The sequence below is a fragment of the Tetrao urogallus genome, assembly GCF_951394365.1.
Source record: "Tetrao urogallus genome assembly, chromosome: 11".
NCBI classification, from domain to species: Eukaryota; Metazoa; Chordata; class Aves; order Galliformes; family Phasianidae; genus Tetrao; species Tetrao urogallus.
The window spans coordinates 16,359,586-16,367,713 of NC_136824.1; positions in this window are offsets into that span (position 1 = coordinate 16,359,586).

Consider the following 8,128-nt stretch of genomic DNA (forward strand, 5'->3'; position numbering starts at 1 on the left):
CTGGTAATAAGTGACACTGTGGGAAGGGAAAAAATAAATAATAATTCTGGTAAATGTACCAGATACCATTGCCTTAAGAACAGGAAACGCATTTATACCCTGGAGTATACAGACAGCCATGCCTTTATTCAGAGCAAAGTAGTATGGAAAATATATAGGGTAAAAAAGAAGGTTTCATGTGTGATGGGTATGATCTGCTTCTCTGATTTGTGGGCTTGTGAGAACAACACAATGAAATTCATGCTTTGCTTTCACAAGACAAATAACATGTGAAACAATTACACTTGGTGCAACGGCCCTGACAAAAGATGGCTGATTGCTTGTCTAAAGCAAATAAATTTTAGCTGCCTTGCAGATGCCCCAATTTTGGACACAGGATTAATAATTGTTAAAATAAAATGCATTGAAAATCAGATATAGTAGTAGAATTCAAAAAACACATCTTCTTTTCCTGGTCCTTACTTGGTGCCAGTGTGCAGTTGTTACAGAGCTGTTGCATGCTGCCAGGTGTTTCGGTGATGAAGGAGATGGCAAACAGTGTCCAAATGTTGCCTTTAAAACCATTCAGGCTGGCTGCTAGGGGCAGTAGCAAAAAATTAAAAGTTGCCTATGCAGAAGTTGAATTGGCAGCCTGTAAGGAACACAAGAACTGCTTCTGTTTTACACATCGTAGCTTTGTAGCGGTTATCAGCTTGCAGCAAGGTGTCTGGAATTAATAGGTGATGGTGTGCAGAACCCTGTTCTGTCAGTGACCAAATGCAGCAGAATGTGCTGTCCTACTCATCTCTGTAGCTCAGATCAATCAGTCCAGAACATCTGAATCTGCCTAGCGCTTGGTAGTTGTGTGTTTTTGAAGTCACTGCTGTACAGCTGCATGCTAGAGAAGAAAATCTGTGAGCAGTCTTCAACTTCCTATGGATTTGTGTTCAATATGCTGCTAGTTGTGCAGCCTCTGTTAGAAACCGTTGTTCCTTCTCATAAACAGCTGAAGAGAAACTGTAATCAACAAAGGAAAGTTTTTTGCAAAAAAAGCCACTGGGGAATTCTGTCTTTGGTTAAGCCTGCTGTTGGCTGCAGAGGAATAGTGTGCAGATGATTCTGAACTTGTTAACTTCAGCCGCGAACTGTCAAGAATCACTCTGGCAGAGAGCTGCAATAGTGCAAGTCCAATTGTTTGCTAAGCCTATTGTCCCCCTAGACCCGTGAACGTTAAAATAGCTTCTAATGAAACTGTAGCTTCTGGCTGGCCCTTTGCCTGATATCCAGCTGTAACAGTTATGCCATCTGCGTGCCAGTTTTCAATTCTACTTGATTAACAATTCATACAGGCCATGGGATGGTTGAAATGGATGTTAAGCATGTTGACGTGCAGAGGATTACCTCTTCAAACATTTTTATTGTTGGCACCTGTGAGCTGCTGTTGTTTTGATAGGCGTTGTTACAGCACCAGTGATCAGCTGAGAGAAGTATGGCAATCAAAGAACACCACGAGGTCTTAGACATATTTCAAAACAATGCTCCCTAAAATTGATCTGTGAATTTGAAATGTAAGGGCCGTATTACCTTCATAATGAAAAGAAGCTGTAAGTCCAAACAACCTGCAGTGATCTTAATGCTTGAAACTGTTGTCTGAATGCTGAAATAAGCGTGTTGTGATGTACTGAACTATTACAGTACTTCTACCAAGGGCCTGCAGATGCCGATCTCTGCTGTTACAGCATTTCTATGGCAGTCTTGTACCCAGCATTCTCATATAGCTTTCCCAAGCAAATGAAAACTTCTTCACTTTGGCATCGTGGTGTGTAAGCTGACTTTAATTAAGTCATAGAAAGATAGTTTTTTTCTAAAGAAATAGATTATTCTTGGTGGAATTCAACAACTTATTTCACAATTTCCCTTTAGATCTGGTAATTTTAGTCTTACACTGTGACATTAAAGTATGTCCTCTGAGTTTGGGGAAACACATTCAACATCAAATCAGAAATAATTCCAAGAAAGTGACTTTAGTCCATTTTTTTCATTTCGTGGAGGGAGGCAAATCTGTAAATGTAAATTATACAGACCCATGAGTTCTGCCCAAACAGCTTTCCTTAGAAAAAAGCAGCATGAAGACTAATGAGGACATCAAGTGCTTTAACCAGAAGAGCATTAACTGCCAGGAATTAGTGAAAGGTTTCAGAGATAAAAAGGATAAGGAACTAATGAGAGGTCAGATTAATATGTATTTGTTTTTCCAGTGGACTGACTTTTCTATGTTTATTATTACTGAATATCATCTGTCATGTTTAAATAATAACATGTCAAGTTGCCAGATCAAAGATCTGAGTGATATGAAATGCGTATTTGCTCTTAGGGAGGACGGGAAAGAACAAGCTGGGATTGTGGGATACACACAGATATGTGTTGGAAGGACAGAGGTGGTACCTGAGCTGCACACAATTACCTGAACTGAGACTAAACAATTTCACAGCTCCTTTGCTGTGTCAGCAGGTTTCAGGCTGTTCAAACACGAGGCCTAAAGTGAAGGGGATAAAACACTATTTCTACTGCAACATGATGAATGATTGCTTATAAAATAATGCTGAATGCATCTTTCTTCACAGTCTTTCCTCTCTTTATTTAAAAAAAAAGAAAAAAAGAAAAAGAAAGAAAAAGGAAAAAAGAAACCTCTACATTACAGCAGAAATTTTTAAATTAAGTCTTTAAATGCATGAAGGAACAGAATGACAACAGGGATGAGAAACTAGGGAAATAGCCTCAATTCCAGCTGGTCCCTACTAGGTTTGGCTGAACATTGCTGTTAAAATTAGCTGATTGCCATCTGGAAAGTGGGCAGGAGACCATGTCACAACAATCACTACCTTTACTTTCACTGGCTCTGCCAAGTGCCTACAGGGAGCTGAAGGCTCAAGTAAGCAATTTGCTTATATTTGCTCTAAAAACATCCTGGAATTGGGAATATTAGACTGCAAATGCTTTTGATCTTTTTTTTTCTCCTATGTGTGTAGTCTTGTAGGGTAATGAAAAACTTGGGCCAGAGCTGGTAGGCCAGCTGTTGGCAAAAAAAGAATAACGTTATTTAAAGGTGTACTTATTTGGTTCTCAGGCTCTTACCACCAGAAAGGTGAATATTCAGTTCAAATCAGGAAGTTTACTGTCTTTCAGAAGTAATCTTTTTTACCTTTTGGGCTCATATAATGCATTTTGGCAATTTAATGACTTATTTTCTTGAATGATACATCCAATCCAATCGAAATTGAGTAAATGTTGATGATCAAGTGCTGTGATATCAAATTTGCTTTTCCCAGAGCCAGATGGGAAACCTATGCCAGTATTTCTGCTTGGCTCAGAATCTCTGAAAACTCCTTTCTACCTTCCAAGATTGTCAGTCATGGGCGGGTAGCTGGAATTTGGGCTGCATGAATGTGGATGTATTTTCCTTCATGCTGTCTACGTTCCATCTGATTGTTGTTGTATGACAGTTAGAGAGCCTCCATGAAACAAAAAGCAACAAGCAACATGGCTGAAGATGAGCATTCACATGTACAGCCTAGAAGCTTCTGCCAATACACTTAGAAGAGCTGCTTTTTCTTGTCATGCTTGCACCTGCTGTGAACTTAGATATCTGATTTTAGGAAATTCTTAAAAGTCTTCTAGTGTTCTCAGTTGTGGCCAAGACAAGGGAGGTAGCTGTCTGCCCTGCTGTGTCTGTAATATCTCCTTTTGTACTATTGGTATCAAAGGCTGGATGTCAGAAAAATCATTGGGTGTCTTGGCTATTTCTTCCATTCCTGCTCTCCTCCACTATTTACTATTATCATATGTTCCTGCAGGTCGGGAACACAAATCTTTTAAGGATCTGTAGGGTAACTGTTCTGCCAGAAGAGAATCTCCAACAAAACTGCAAAGCTATACTCCGGTACAACTTAGAATGATCCTTGAGGTCCCTTCCAACCTGAGTAATTCTGTGATTCTGTAATCACATAGATGTGGCAGTAGATGCTACAGCAATGGTGTATTTATCTATATATAGCTCAGAGCTCTGGCAGATGGGCTGCTTAACAGGGATGGAGTTACATTTATTGAAGGCACTGTCCAGGACAGTGGATATTTCAACAACTTTTTTCTCACCTTGCATTCAGCAGAATTGAATCTGATATCATTTGATACAGTGCAATTCAGAAGGAAATCCACTGTATTTAGTGCCATGTCTGTGTCCACATAAAGTTATGAGTGGGCCCTTGCACCAGGACCAAATTACTTCCTTTTGGATCTGCTGATCCACACTTCTTTTCGGCTGAGCATTTTGGCACAGCCAGATACAATTCCTCCCCCCATAACATACGACTTGCTCTTTACTGTGACCTTCCTCCTCAGCATTCTTTTCTCTTCCACACTAGCGTGCTTTAAATTGAAACGGATAGGATGTTTTTTGCAAGACTATTTTTGTTAAGAACCAGATGAATGTAATTGAACTCAATTAAGTGACTTCCGTAGAGACTTAATGGAGCGGAGCACAAGCACAGCAATGTGTAAGTACAAGCAGTTTGAAAGAAACTGCTTTTCTTTATCTAGCCTAAAACTATCTGAACCTCTAAAAAGAAGGGTGTGGGAAAACATCTTAACAAAAGTGGTTGGTTTTTTTGGTTCTTTGTTTCCTTGTTTTGTTGTTGTGTTTGTTTTTGTCTGTGTTACTTGATTCTTGTTTATTACTTCCAGAAAATTAAGGTAGTTTTGGTAGCTATCAGTTAAAGCAAACTTCCCAATTCAAAATGAAAAACAGTGCAAAATATTGGGAGACTCAAATTTGCTCAGCTGAAAGGGAATTAGAGTGAAAGGAGCTGTGCAGAAAAAGACCTCAGAGATATTTTAGGACCCTTAGGTCATGAGTTAGGTCATGAGCTCCTTAGCATTTGCAGTGGCATCTGAATAGACCCTTGCATTACAGATCAGGGCAGGTGCAGAGGGCCGTGCTATAAATACTTTTACCCTTAAGGAGTTCACAGATTTCATGGATTTGCCTCGCTGAGTGACAAACTGAACAGAAACACATTAGTTCTGAATGGGAAGAGTATCAAAAGGATTTTAGAAGAATTCAGAGATTTATTTTCCAACAGATCATCTCCCGGTTCTTTAATTTCCAAAGCCGCAGCGCTCTTCACAGTTACCTCAGAAATACTAAGGAGAGCCTTCAGAAGGATACAGCGTCATTTCTCAAGTGTGAGTGGCATGTTCAGGGGTATTTCTGTACTCCTTTGCTGCCCACTGGGAGCTGCAGAGCACTGACCAGCAGGATTCCTCCATTCTATTTTAAGCCTTTCTGTTGCCTCATGGCTAAGTATATATGACCAGTTTCTTCAAGGGAAGTTTTGCCATTTCTACACTTGTAGGAATATTGTCCCTCAGCTCCCTTTGTGCAAAGAACTGCAAAGTTCTTTGAGATCCTTACAGGATTAAATATATACTACTTGTGGTAGTAAAACCTACTTACTGATCGAGTACCATTTTTTAATTTATTTTCCAGGTAAATACAGATGTTTCCTATTTCCCATTTTTTACTGATAAGCCAAGTCCTCTTTCTCCCTTCATCCAAAATAAACCTTCCATTTTTAGAAAGGCTGCAAAGGGCTCGGAAACTTTTTCAAAATGTTTGTACTTTATTTACATTTGTCTCCCTCTGGGGGAACACTCTCCTGACACGTGTAGTCTTATGGGTTCATTCTGACTGACCTAATTCGAATCCTTCATCGTCTTTTAAGAGGCATGTTTTCACAGAACTGGAAGGACCAGTTGCAGCATGAAGTTAGGTGTCACTTCCTGCATATTCCAAAAAAAAAAAAAAAAAAAAAAGGAAAGAGAAAAAAAGAGGCAACTCCAATTTTTTAGAAAGAGTCTGTTTGAAGGATCTTTCCAAGTGAGTCCACCTGCCATCCGTACGCCATCAGCATCTCTGTTGAGAAATGCCTTCAGCTGGTCCAACTGTGGACAGAAAAGCAGATTCTTCTCAAGGCAAATTCTGCCTGTGTCAAGAGATCTATGGCATGGCAGGAACATCGTGATAGAAGCAGATTCTGGCCTCATCCTGGAAAACAAAATATTGTTGGGAAGCCTGAAGTGCCACATCACTTACTTACATATAGTGTATGTATATGGATGTATGCCTATATGGCTTATGTATATGTTTTGCCAGTTCTTTGTGTTGGCTGCCTTGGTGTTCAGAAGAGCCTGATTTAAAAAACAGAACTCAAAACCAGTGTAGGAGGTGCAGAACTGAGTAAAACTGCTGCTGGGGTGTTTGTGCACCACTTGTCAACAAGAGATGAGCCAGCTCCTGCAGTGGTGGGGTGGCCGTGGGGGAAGTAATGTTTTGTCAGAGACACAAGGTTTGTGCTGCCTTCTTTTTTCAGTATACAAAATTAATTTGTATACAGTCTTTCTTCACGTCCCAATTAAAAAGGGAGTGACTATACAAGCTACTTGATTTCCAAACCTATCTTTTTTTGCCAGCTGGAAATTTCCAAGCAATTCAAATTGTTAATTAAGGTAAAGCAGGCACGCTTACATATGTCTATACTTTTTGCATTCTCTACCACAGAAAAACAACAACAAAAACGTCAGCCAGTTTAGCCCTGTGGATGCAGAGTTGTCTTAGACTTAAACCAAGCCTATTTTTGGACATTTTCATGCATACGGGGCCTCAGGATTTGGTTCTGCTGTTGTGGTGGTGGCATCTTCCAGGCCATATCATTTTCTATCTTCTTTCCTCTTCCCCATATCATATTTTCTCATGTATCCCAGAGGTTCCCATGTCATCGTTAACATTCTTGTAGAAAAATGGCTCTGCACAGGAATTCTTTAAGAGCCTATCAGCACCACTCCCAAATGAGCCAGACAGGACACTGTTTGTTTAATTTCACAACATGTGCTTACCCAAAGGCAAAGGGCTGCCTCACTGGATTCCCAGCCACAATGCACTTCTAAAGGGATTTTTTTGTGGCGGTGGAGTAAGTTCTTCTCAACTCCGGACAAAACATTGATGTATTTAACAATACAATCAAGTTGTTGATTGTATTGTAACTAATTTAGTATGTAACTAATTTAGTATGTAACTAAATGCCTTTTAAATATTCAAAGCACTTGAAAAGGCCCTTGTGTTGTAACTGGCCATACAGTAACAGCAAGATAAGCGACAAGAGCAAAACTATGCTTAAGCATTTGCTGCAAATAAGTCTGCAGGCTTTGTCAGTACTTTGGCATTTTTGCTCTTACATTTACTCTTTACACTTACAGCCTGTGCGCTGCTGTTTGTATGTAGGCAGGTTTAACCAGTATTTTTTTTTAAACCAATAAGGACTAATGAATAAGGATTGTGCAGAAAAGTGGGAATTTCACCCTCCTGAAAGATCTTACTTGCTATTTCTACATCATTACTGTTACTTTACTATTACTCTGAGGAGTCTGTTTTTTAGGGAATACAGTAAGAAACCATCTTAGGAGTGGGAATAGGAAAGCTTCTCTTCTGCCAGCGGCATTAACATCACACACGTCCTGGAGACTGGCTGTAAGCTCGCGTGAATGCTGTGTGGGTCAGTGCCGCAGGCCGTTCCCGGGGCAGAGGAAGATGACCTGTGCTCAGAACCCAGGGGGCTTTGCTATCTGGTCGCACGGAGCCGGAGCTCTGCGCTGTAACTCCGTGGGCTGTGCAGGAGCCGCCCCACGGCCAGCTTTGCCGACCGCTGCCCCTATTTGCCCTGCAAGTCCAGCAAGCCACAAGCCCTCCTGCCGCGGTGACATCGGCTCAGCAGAGCCGATGACGGCACCAGGGAGGAATTTTCTGGTGCAAGTCGTGAGCTCAGACAAAGAGGCTGCTTAATTTTCTCTTTGTGCAACCAAATCCTCGGGGCTCGTGCACGTCCGTGTGCTTCCTGCGCTGTGTAAAGGAGCGTGCGTGGTGCCGGCGGAGCGTGTTGCATCTTGCTCGGCGTGCTAAGGAGACAGACATCAGCCACAAGCGAAAATCGGTTTCTACTTAATTACGTGGTTTGTTAATTGTTCTCCAGATTGCTCGTCTTTCTTCGCTGCCTCAGTTTCTCGCTGGCGTCGCAGGCGGAGGGTGCGAGGCACGGCA